A 12,038-nucleotide genomic window follows, 5' to 3' on the forward strand; every position below is an offset into this window, starting at 1 on the left:
CGTTCCGTGGACACCTGAACCGCGCCGTAAGGGAAGGGAAGGAGGTGGGAGTGAAAGTGGAAAGAGAGAAAGAGGAGCAGTAGTGGAAGGCTACGGAGTAATTTCGTTCACCTGGGGACCTTTAACATGCACTGACGTCGCACAGAGCACGTTTTGCGTGTCGTTTTGCCTCAGTCGAAGCGCAGTTGCTGGCGGTCGGATTCGAACCCGGGTACTCCGGCACACTAGTCGGGCATATTAAACACTGCGCCACCGCAGCGGGGGTTGTGAAGGATACAATTTGTGCATCCCTTCTCTTGGAGCGCGGTCCCTTACATTGGTTGTCGGTGCCTACACATCTAGCCACCGTACGTTAAGCGTACTCTTGCACATCACGTAATGTGCTCGTGGCGTGTGCAGATGCTGTAGCGAAAAAGTATAAGTAGATGGCTGTTTAAATACCAGGAACGCGGAAGATTTAGATCATCCTGTTTCCGCGCTTAGTAGTACGCATTTGTGAACGAAGCCGCAGTGAGATGATTATGAAATTCCATCTAGTGGCGTCATCTGTTTTGATTGACTGAAGCCATTTTTTTCAACAAATCGACTTTCTTCTTTAGGCTTGAGAGAGGAAAAAAAAATCATCCATACTGAGAAGGAAGGGAATTTAACTCTTACTGTATTGCTGTAGCTGAGCTGACATGAAGTCAAAGGAGCACCTGATGCAACAATTATGACCAATTAACATGCGAAAAAAAAAAAACTAGTAACAACGAGTTGACTCCTACAACAAAGAAAAAAAATGAATGAATGAATGAAGCCTTTATTGAAAGGAAGGGATGGCTCTCGGCCGCTGTTTGGGTTCTTGGGGAGTTAGGAGGGATGGGAGTGTAACTTCTTCGTCTTAACGGTTCTTCAAGCTGTTGCTTGTTGCTTGCCATGCGGCCGATCTTCGCGCTCTAAGTCGACCTCTCTCACACTACTCGAAGCAGGCCGCTCTCACTGCCGTATGTAGCAATGGAGTGTTGTATTTCGGCGCTTGATATAACCTGACCTGCTAATGTGGGCATGTCGTCGTGTGGAATATGCGTAATTTTGTTTCTTCCTTGTGAAAACGATGGACATTGCCATATAAGATGTTCTAGGTCTGCTGTACACTGTTCCTGACAGTGCGTGCATATGTTGTGTTTGAGTGTTTCGTGTCTTCGGAGAAACCACTTGTCAAGTATGTGTGGTGTGTAAGCAGCGTTTGTTATTACTTTGTTGAGAAATATTTCTTGTGGTCGAGTGAGCCCTTTCGTGTCCTCAAACACCGGCGTTGGTGTCGCTTCATGTAATCTAAGCTTACTGTCGTGTTTTATTTTTGTGCGTACATAGTGCATCATCGATCTGCCAGAGGAGCCTTTAGTGAGCATTGTTTGGTAAGGATTTAAGTCTGTCGGTGTAGGCATGGAGTTGGGGTGTGGGGCATTGTACGTTTCAGCAAGCCCACCCGCTTGCGCGGCGGCCGCTTGCGCGGCTGCGTTTCCCCCGTCCGTGCCAGTATGTCCCGGTGTCCATATAATTTGAATTTCTATTCCAACTTCCCGCATTCCCTTCAGCCTCTTTCTGATGTCCTTGGCCACTGCGTCGTCTGTAGTTGGTGCCGTCAGCTCTGCAATCGCTGCATATGATTTGGTTAAAATTCGATAACCATTGAAGTTATCTTTTCTGGCTGCAGCGGTCGTAATGGTATTTATGGCTCCCCATATGGCAAGCAACTCGGAGTGTAAAATTGTTCCTCCAGGTAGGTGGCACGTGTGCTGTCCGTTGTGCTGAGGCGCTGGCACACACACCCATGCCACACTCACCCTTTCATTTCTAATTGCAGCGTCAGTGTAGATGTCTATTGTATTGAGTGGTCTTGTGAGGGCAGTTCTCTGTGCTAAAAGTTGCCTAGCTACCACATTCCGTCTACTAATAGGTCGTTGTGGCCTTAGTGCGATTACCGGCGCCTCCCACGGGGGTGAAGTGTCTGTCCCCAGGGGCCTCGGAGCAATGTTGATTCGGTTGTCCCATGCCATGATCTGCTGCCCTTGGGTCGTGTTTTCCAGTCGGGATCGCATTCTTATTTTTGCTTCTCTTATAATGTCTTGTATGGGTGGTATGCTGACCATTTTAAGCAGCTCTTCATTTCTCGTGTGCTTAGGAAGCCCAGTAATGGTGCGAAGAGTGGCCCTGTGTAGCTTTTCGATGTCTTTAACGTCGCGATTAGAAAACTCATAGACAGGTGCCCCGTACAAAATCCTGCCTACAGCAACCGCTCTAGACAGTGTTTGGCACGATTTTTGCCGGGCTCCACCGTATTTGTTTGAAATCCGGCGAATCATATGCAACATCGGGGTCCAGTTACGTTGCAATGTACGAATCCATTTACGAGGACTGTTGCAACTAGAAATCTGTGCCCCCAAGATTTTTGTCTGCCCATTTGCAGACGTGATGTTGTGTTGTCCAAGATGCAGTGTAATCTGCTTTTTGGCGTTTGTAGAATTCTTACCGTCTATGCTTATGAGTTGTGTCTTTTCAGGTGAGAGCTGTAGCCCCAATGCTTCCAAGCTGTCAGTGAGGCTGAAGATTGCTGCTTGGAGCTCCGTCTGCATGACTTCTTCATTTGGGTAATCCACTGCCTCTGTCCATATGGTGACATCATCTGCGTAGATGGTGAAGCGGGCCGAAGTGTCTCGCTCGAGCGCTTCTGCTACGCGGGTCATGGCCAAGTTAAAAAGCAAAGGCCCGAGGATAGAGCCCTGGGGCACGCCCCTATCCAAGTAATAGGTTCTGGGGCTCCATCCCGAAGCTTTGCCATGAAGCCTAATAGGTCTACTTTGAAGGAAGCTGCATATCCAGTTGTATGCTTTTTGGCTGGGATATCTTTTTGCTAATTCTTGTAGGATTACCTGTTGGTTTACATTGTCGAATGCTTTGCGCATATCAACCGCGAGGATGTAATCTGGTGTCTGTTTGCGAGACCTGCGGTTGATTACCCTGCGGAGCAGCCAAAGGCAATCATGCGTGCCCATATTCGGACGGAATCCAGCCTGGGCTGGATGCAACCCAGGCTGTACGTATTCGATATAATGCTGTATTCTTGCGGCTATCATTCGCTCAATCAATTTGCAGATAGTGGATGTGAGAGCTATTGGCCGTAGGTTCTCTGGTTTTGTGTGGTCCTTCCCTGATTTCGGTATGGGATATATCAATGATAGCTTTAGTGCATCTGGCACCACTCCTGATTCCCATGAATCGTTTATGATAGTTAAGAGCTGATCTTGGGCTTCGTCGCTAAGATTTCTGAGCTCCTGCCATGTTACTCCGTCGTGTCCTGGAGCCGATTTCGGTTTGCCGTGGACTAATGCTGCCAATAGTTCGCCAAATGTAAATGGTTTTTCAAGTTCCATCACTGTGTTGTCAATCGTGATCGCCGGCAATGGTGGCGTGGGTATCTCAGAAGCATGCGGGAAGAACGTGTGGATCACCTTTTCCTCGAGTGCAGCTGGGTTCTCGCGCAGGAACAGCTCTGCCAGTGGTGGCGTGCTTTTCTTTTTCCCCAGCAGGCTTCGTAGAATTCCCCACAGCTTTTTAAGGCCGGGTTTGCGTCCGAGCGTCGCACAAGTGCTGTGCCATGAATCTGTTTCGAGCTGTTGTTGGTACTCCTTGATGAGTCGATATCGGCGCTTAAGGCTCATGAGATCCCTGTGGCGCTTTCCTTTATATCTGTATTGTTGCGTAAGGATATTGACCTTTCGCCACAAGTTGGCAAGGTGCCTATCCATGTGTGTGGTAGTGTCGTCACATATTATTGTGTCTCGGGACCATGGCCGTGCTTCCGCAACCATGGCACTGAATTGCGCGAAGTCCAGGAAGTTGCCGCCAGTGGCTGTCCGAAACTTTTCCCAGTCGATGGTAACCGTTTGCCTTTTTTCACGAATCTTTTTTCGGTTAAGGGTGATCAAAATTGGTAAGTGGTCGCTTCCCCATGTTGTCTGTTCGACTTCTCATTGCCTGATGAATCCTGGTGTGGCCAACGTCAGGTCTGGTGTCGTATCTCGTTGTCGGGCGTGTAGTCCTATGCGCGTTGGTGTGTCCGGGGTGTTGTATATGTACAGACCAGACATTTCTACAGTGTCGTGAAGCATGCGTCCCCTTGGGTCAGCTGTGGCGTAGCCCCAAGTCGGGTGCTTAGCATTGAAGTCTCCTCCCACCAGGATGGGGAGGCTTCCTGACAGGGTCAGGACTTTGGCGAGCCACCCGTATGAGTCGGTATTATGACTGCCAGTCAGAGGCCTATAATACACGGAGACTGCCACCATGGGCCGCTGCCCAGGAGGACACATTTTAACAGCGATTACTTCTCTGAACTCATTACTTAGATCAGGAATTTGTAATTCGGTTGCTAAGCATTCGTTTCTGACAAGGAGAGCAGCTTGACCCTGTGCATGTTGGTTTCCTCTGTTCTGGTGAAGTATGGTAGGCTGCTGAAATGTACGGTAACCCCGAATAGGCTCTTTTGGTACACGACTAGGACAAGCCGAATTGATTGAAATGTGGCCCGGTTTCTGGCAGGCGACGCAGAATAACTCTTGATCGCATTCTGTGTCTTTAGAATGCAGCCGTCCGCATTCCTTACAAACCTCTTCTGCTGGACAATACCTAGCAATATGTCCCAGTCCGTGGCAGTTATAGCAGGCAATAATTTTCGGTCTGTACTCGTAGACCCTTGTGATTTCGTAATCAAAAACGAGCCTTTTGGGTAGCTGCTCTGTATCGAATTTTAACAGCAGCATGTTTGTCTTTCCTAGCAGACGCGCGTCAAGAATAGTTGCAGTTTCACATCTTAGGTGGTCCTTGATGTACTCAATGGTTTGACCAGGACGCACCTTGATAACGCCGCGACTTTTTTCCTCGCCTCGTGTTGGCGTTCGTTCAATCGTGACCTCGTACGTGCAGACGCGTCCGTTCACTTTCCCGGCCAGTCGCGTTAATGCGGTGAGCCTATTTGCGTGTTCCTCATCTCTAACAGTGACCTTGACGCGATTTGCTACCACATCGTAGCGGAAAGCAGCCAAATCTGCCAATTCCCAACTTTTTGCGGTCATTTCTAACGCCTCTGTAATGGCTTGTTTAGGTATATCATGCACATGTACTCGGTTGAGTGGCCTGATCGAGAGTGGAAAGAGGGGCCGACTTACCCGTTCAAGACGAAGCTGTTCAGGCTTCACTTTCCTTTGAGGTTTCCGTTTCTTGATTAAAGTCCAGTCGCCGTAGTCGCCGACGATCTCACTTTCGTCTTCAGTGTCCATTTGGTCGCTTGCGTGCTGCTCCTTAGTCTTAGTGAGTCCCACAGAAAGACCACTCTCAGCGTCTGCGTTCGGCAGCTGATGCGTTCCGTCCTCTTCATCGCGCGTTGGGCGTCGGAACGCCTTTTCTTGGAGGCTGCTTTCAGTTTTTTTGGTGCCTACACTTTTTGATGAACCCACAGCTCCCGCACTTGCGCCACTCGGGTGTGAGCGAACCGGCGCCGGCTTCGGCATGGTGCGTCCTGACAGCCCGGCCAGGGCAGCAGCTGAGCTGCGTCTGGGTGTTGTGAGGGTTAGCAGTCTGTCGCAGAAAACGTTGTTGCAGGCGGAAAAACGATGACTTCAGATCTACGAAAATCACTCCGCACTCACCGGAGGCACTCACTGGGTCATTGTCCTTTGTTTCGTACACAAAAGAACAATATCAGAAAAAAAAAAACGAGTTGACTCCTAAGCGGTGCGACCATAGAGCTAATGGTGTGAAGTGCTTCGAAGCGCCGCAATGTTGTCAACTTGATTTCGTCAAACGCAAGAGTTGCGAAATCCGAAATAGCGTTTGTAGCTGGCGTTTACGTCAAAGTTATATTTGAAATAACGTTTCACGAATGCGCCCTTAAAGAATATTATCCCATCTGCTGATGCTGGCACTGCATTCCGCAGCGCCAGGAGGTGCGGCGCGCATAGCAACGACCTAGCAACGCGAGACTGGTGAGGTGGCTGCTTGGTGGCTGTACGACGCAGGCATGGACGCAGGGAATCGTCCAGCGTTAATTTGGAGCAGAGTTCGTGGTTGGCTTCTGCGCAGTTGGTGGTCGGTGTCAGAGGAATCGCCTTCGCAGAAATTGTGAGTACTGTTTCGCCTGCGGGTGGCTATCTCTTACGTTTTCGTTTAGTCTGGAAGAATAGAGATCAGGCCACACTCCTGGAAGATGGGTAAAAGACGTCGTTCAGTGTAGTTCATCATCGAGAAGGAGTCACCATTTGAGCGCTCGCGGAATAGCAGCCAGTCAGTTGTGGGTTGAAAATACGCGCGGATTGCGGCACCTCGTCACTTAATTTGCGCAGGGAATTGAGGAATACTATACGAAATTTTGTATTTTCCACGATGCTTGAAGATTGAAGTAAGTCGGTAGGCCTAATAGCGCGCTCTGCGGTGTGTGTGCCGCCATGCCGCGTATTTAGGATTCTTACTCGCAGCTCTCGTTTTACTATTATTTTTTTTTGTTGCCCTCACGTAGAGTACTACTTCGGTACATTAATAATTAGAACTGCATTCCGTGCGTCGCAAGTTCATTTTTGCAAATTTATTTTTGGAGCCCAACCGCCTTCGAAAACGGCGAACGCGTTCTGATGTTGAGAATGGACAAGAAAAACTTCTGAGACCGTGAATTGGGGAATATAGTAAGTACATCTTGTATTTTTCTCGATGCTTTAAGATTGAAGTTAATCGCTAGGCCTAATGGCGCACTCCGCGAGGTGTGTGCTGCGTATTTAATGTTGAATTCCAATGGCAGATCCGGAGCAGGTTTTCCTGTTCTGGTCAGAGCAATTCTATTCCAATGGCAGAATGGGAGCGCGAGTTGTCTGTTTTAATGGCAGATCGGGATCTCGCGTCCGTGGAGCGACGATATTTGCTCTGCTGAAATCGGCAGGTTTGGACGGAAGCCAGCGTGACGTTGTACCCGCTTCCATTTCACGTCACGACCGGATGCCGCTCCTGTTGCGTGGCGCTCCTTGGTGCGCTTTCAAGTGTGGGATTACTTCTGGAGGAAAGGCACAGTAGTGCGCGTTTGGATGGTACGCCTTCGATCCTGTCGCGTGCCGTTCCTTGGCGCGCGTTCAAGTATGGGGTTACTTCTGGAGAAAAGGCGCAGTAGTGCGCGTTTGGATGGTACGCCATCGCTCCTGTCGCGTGGCGTTCCTTGGCACGCGTTCAATTGTGGGATTACTTCTGGAGGAAAGGCGCAGTAGTGCGCGTTCGGATGGTACGCCATCGCTCCTGTCGTGTGGCGTTCCTTGGCACGCGTTCAAGTGTGGGATTACTTCTGGAGGAAAGGCGCAGTAGTGCGCGTTTGGATGACATGCCATTGCTCTTATCGCGTGGCGTTCCTTGGCGCGCGTTCAAGTGTAGGATGTTCCGGGCCTGTATTCCGACTTTGCGTCGTTATTGGTGTATCGCTATGTCACGTGACCTCGAGTCATCTGATTGGTCGAAATGCCGGAACATGGCACCAATTCCGGTTCCGTAGTGGCAACACCCGGTTCCGGCGTTTCCACCAATCAGATGGCTCGAGGTCACGTGAGATGGCGACACTTCGATAACAACGTAAACTCGGAATACGGGCCCCGCCCGGTACCGTCTAGCGCCGCCTCAAGAGCTTTTCGTGCACAAAGTGCTCCCGCGGGAGCGAATGCGTTCCAGTGGCAAATATGGAGGAAGGGATAATAATAATAATAATTGGTTCACAGGAATCTGTCACACTTGTTGTTGTAGACACCTGAACCGCGCCGTTAGGGAAGGGAGGAAAGCGGGAGTGGAAGTGGATAGAGAGAAATAGGAGCCGTAGTGGAGGGCTACGGAGTAATTTCGACTACCTGGGGATCTTTAACGTGCGCTGACATCGCGCAGCACACGGACGCCGCTTCGTTTCGCCTCCATCGAAGGCGAAACGAAGCGGCGTCCGTGTGCTGTGCGATGTCAGCGGACGTTAAAGATCCCCAGGTTATAGTGCTCTAGAAGATTCTAGAGCACTATACCCAGGTGATCGAAATTACACGAAGGGATCTCCGCGTGATCGAGGCGCTTTGTTGTAGCTCCGGCTGAGCGCTGGTGATCTGCCATTGGAATTCAGCATAAGGTTCTTGTTTGCAGCTTTCGCTTTACTATTATTTTTTTTGTTGCTCGCACGTAAAACATTACTTCGATACATTAATAGTTTGGACTGCATTCTATGCGTCGCAAGTTCATTTTTCAAATTTGTTTTGGATCCTAACTGCCATCAAAAACGGCCCTTGAGAACGGGCAATAAAAACTTCTGAGAGCACTTCAGAATCAGCAGCGCAGAAATGCAAAGGCCTGAGCATTGCTGCACACTATGCATCGTGTGCCACTGATTGATTGAATGTCCTTTATTGAATGGGAAGGCTCATGGCCATGGATGGGGATTAAGGGGAGTAGACATAATCTTCATTGTTTATTTAGGTCGTCACTCGAATCACATTGCTCTAACCAGGCCACTAAGCGAGCCATACTTGGCAAATATCATCTGTGTGTTTGCATCAGTTTCTAGAAGGGAACGGTAGTTCAGGCGGTAGGGTTCGATCTCGGGGCGTCCAGTAGAAAAAGCAGGGCATTCCCAAAGTAAATGAGATATGCCGCCGCAGGTTAGAGTCGTACAGTGGGGGCACGTAATCATTTTCTCCTTATACTGACGCCAGCGGGCCATAATACGTGGCGTGTAAGCCGCATGGGCGATGAGCTTATTCAAAAAGACTTCTTGACTTCGGGTGAGGTGGGTCCTTCTCGTAAAAGGTGGGTCTGGTGTGGCCACCTGCATGCGATGCTGACTGAGGCTACGAAGACTGGTCCGAGTATAGTGCATAAGGGCAAGAGAAGGGGTGAGTTGCCCGCCCAAGGTCGAATAAGGATGAAGCAAGGGGGGTGGGGAAGTAAATGTGGACATCCCACCTGCCAAGGCAGCCGCGGCGTGTGCCGCCGCATTGCCCCCTGATTCGTCCGAGTGACCTGGGGTCCAGTGAATAGCGACAGTTCTGGTCGCGAGTTGGTGGCGTTTAAGGAGGCGCTGTATAGCCGTAGCTGTTGCATCTTGTGAACCCGGAGTAGCGATTTCCTTGTAAGCTTCAAAGGAATCAGTAAGAATACGTAGTGACCCAGTTCCGGTGCAAGGCACTCCTGACAAGGCTCCCCAAATCGCGAGGAGTTCAGCGTGAAGAGGGGTACCCTGAGGTAGATGGCAGGCATAAGCGCCTGAAAGGGAAGGGTTGTCATCGCATACCCAGGCCATAGATGCGAATTCGCTTGTAATGGATGCGTCGGTGTATATGTCAGTCGTATCGGGGATTCGCTCTTGTCGGTGATGGGCAGCTAGGAGCTCCCGGGGAATGACAAAATCGCGGTTTATAGGTCGGCGATGGACGCGTGTGACTACTGGCATCTCCCAAGGGGGAAGTGATGCATATAGGGCTGGTGTTTTGTCGTTACGCTGTTCATCCCAGGCCAGCAGGCGACGCCCCTGGACAGTGTTCTCTAGACGTATTCGATGACGCGTCTGTGACTCGGTAACGATGGTAGTGAGCAGTGGAAGAGCGGCCAAACGCTCAAGTTCGGCTATAGGAGTGTGCTTAGGTAGACCGGTAATAGTGCGTAGTGTAGCGCGATGAAGGCGTTCGACCTTAGCGAAGTCAGTCTTCGACAGTTGGAGGACCGGTGCACCATAGAGGATTTTTCCGACCGCCGCTGCTCTGGCCATCGCACGGCAGGCATGCTGCCGCGCACCGCCGTGCCGGTTGGACAGGCGACGAATAGTATGTAGCAGTGCTGGCCAAAGGCGTTGTAACTGACGAACCCATTTCTGGGGGCTGTTGCAGCTTGATATGGGCAGGCCAAGAATGCGGATTTGCCCATTTGAGGAGGTGATGGTGTTGCCTCCGATGTGAAGATGGATCTGCATACTGGGTTTGGTTTTATGTTTTCCGTCGATACTAATCAATTCTGTTTTATGTGGTGCGAGTTCGAGGCCAATTTTGGTTAGTGTATCTTCAAGACAAAGAAGGGCCGCCTGAAGTTCAGTCTCCATAGAATATTTGTCTACGTAATCCGCTGCCTCAGTCCAGACGGTAATATCATCGGCATATATAGCGAATCTTGCGCCTGTGCTGATTTCCAGATTCTCGGCGACGCGTGTCATGGCCAAGTTGAACAATATGGGTCCGAGGGAGCCCTGAGGTACACCCCTATCCAAGTAATAGGTTTTGGGCACCCATCCCGGAGCTTTGCCATGTAGCTGAATGGGTCTAGATGTCAAAAAATTGCGGATCCAGATTTGGGCACGATTACTAGGAAAGCGTTTGGCGAGTTCCTCCAGGATAACCTCATGGCGAACATTGTCAAAAGCTTTGTGTATATCGACAGCCAGGAGATAGTCAGGTAGCGTTTTACGATGAGCTCTATTCAGAACTCTTCGCAAAAGCCAAAGGCAGTCATGCGTTCCAAGGTTAGGGCGGAAGCCGGCTTGAGCTGGATGAAATCCAGGACTGACGTATTCAATGTAGTGACTAATCCGGGTATGCAGCAGGCGCTCGATGAGTTTACAGAGATGTGAAGTCAGTGCAATTGGACGCAAATTACTAGGAAGTCGAGGGTTTTTGCCAGGTTTAGGGATAGGAAGAATAAGAGAAAGCTTGAGGTTATCCGGTACCGTTCCGGTCTCCCAGTAAGAATTAATGATGTCGAGAAGGGCATCCTGGGCTGCCGAGTCGAGATTGCTAAGCTCCTGCCAACTAACTCGGTCGTGCCCGGGTGTGGCGCGAGCTCGGCCTCTTCCGAGGGCTGCTTGCAGTTCTCCCTTTGAGAATGGGCGATCCAGGTCTGGATCAGGGTTTCCGACTGGGAAAATGGAAACTGCTGGTGGAGGCATTAGGCTGGCGTGTGGGAAAAAGGTGCGTATAACTTCATCTTCAACATCAGCCGGGTTGCCATTGAGAAGGAGATCGGCGAGAGGTGGTGCCCCGCGTGCCTTGCCATTTAGGCCACGAAAGATGCGCCAAAGTTGTGATAGGCCCGGTACTTGTCCAAGACGGTCGCATGTAGAGTGCCAAGCCTCACTTTGCAGGTGAAGCTGGTATGCCCGGATAAGCTTGAATTGTCGTCGAAGAAGCACGAGATCTTTGTGACGTTTTCCGCGTGTCCGAAAACGTTGCTTGAGGTGATCTGCGCGACGCCAAAGGTTAGTCAGGTGAGCATCCATGCCAACTGTGGAATCGTCACAGGGGATATATTCGAGAGCTTGAGTGCGGGCATCTCGGAGTACAGACAGAAAGGAGTCAATATCCGAGAAGGGGGTCGTAGTATTAGCACGAAACTTGTCCCAGTTGAAAAATGAACGTGTTGTCCGAACGCGAAGACATTTACGATTGAGAGTGAGCAAGATGGGCAAGTGATCACTACCCCAAGAATTAGAAAGTACTTCCCAGCGCCGAAGAAGACGCGGTGATGAGAATGTAAGGTCCAGTGTAGTGTCTGCTTGAGAGAGATGGAGACCGATACGGGTCGGCGCGTTAGGTTCGTTGCACAGGGTAAGAAGAGTTTGATCAAGGGCGTCATATAGGTGTTTACCACGTTGGTTAGGCTGAGATGAGCTCCAGGCTGCGTGATGTGCGTTGAAATCTCCGCCAATAAGAATAGGATAAGGGTGTGCTGCGTTTTCAAGGTCAGGGAGCCAGGAACAGGGTTCTGCCATGACGTTACCTGGCCGGAAATAGGCCGATGCTACGACGAAAGGTTTTTGGCCAGGGGGGAAGATTTTTACTGCAACAATCTCACGAGTGGAAGAGCAAAGGGATTGAAGCGAGAGCTGAGCGGAAGGACAATCGTTTCGGATTAAGACGGCCGCCTGTCCCTCTGAACGGCCGTTTTTATGTTGGATAGTAGGTGTCTGGTAAGTGCAATAACCAGGAATTTTACAAGGACCGCGCGTTTCTTGA

Source organism: Amblyomma maculatum, chromosome 8, assembly GCF_055883805.1.
Source record: "Amblyomma maculatum isolate TAMU_Amacu chromosome 8, ASM5588380v1, whole genome shotgun sequence".
NCBI lineage: Eukaryota > Metazoa > Arthropoda > Arachnida > Ixodida > Ixodidae > Amblyomma > Amblyomma maculatum.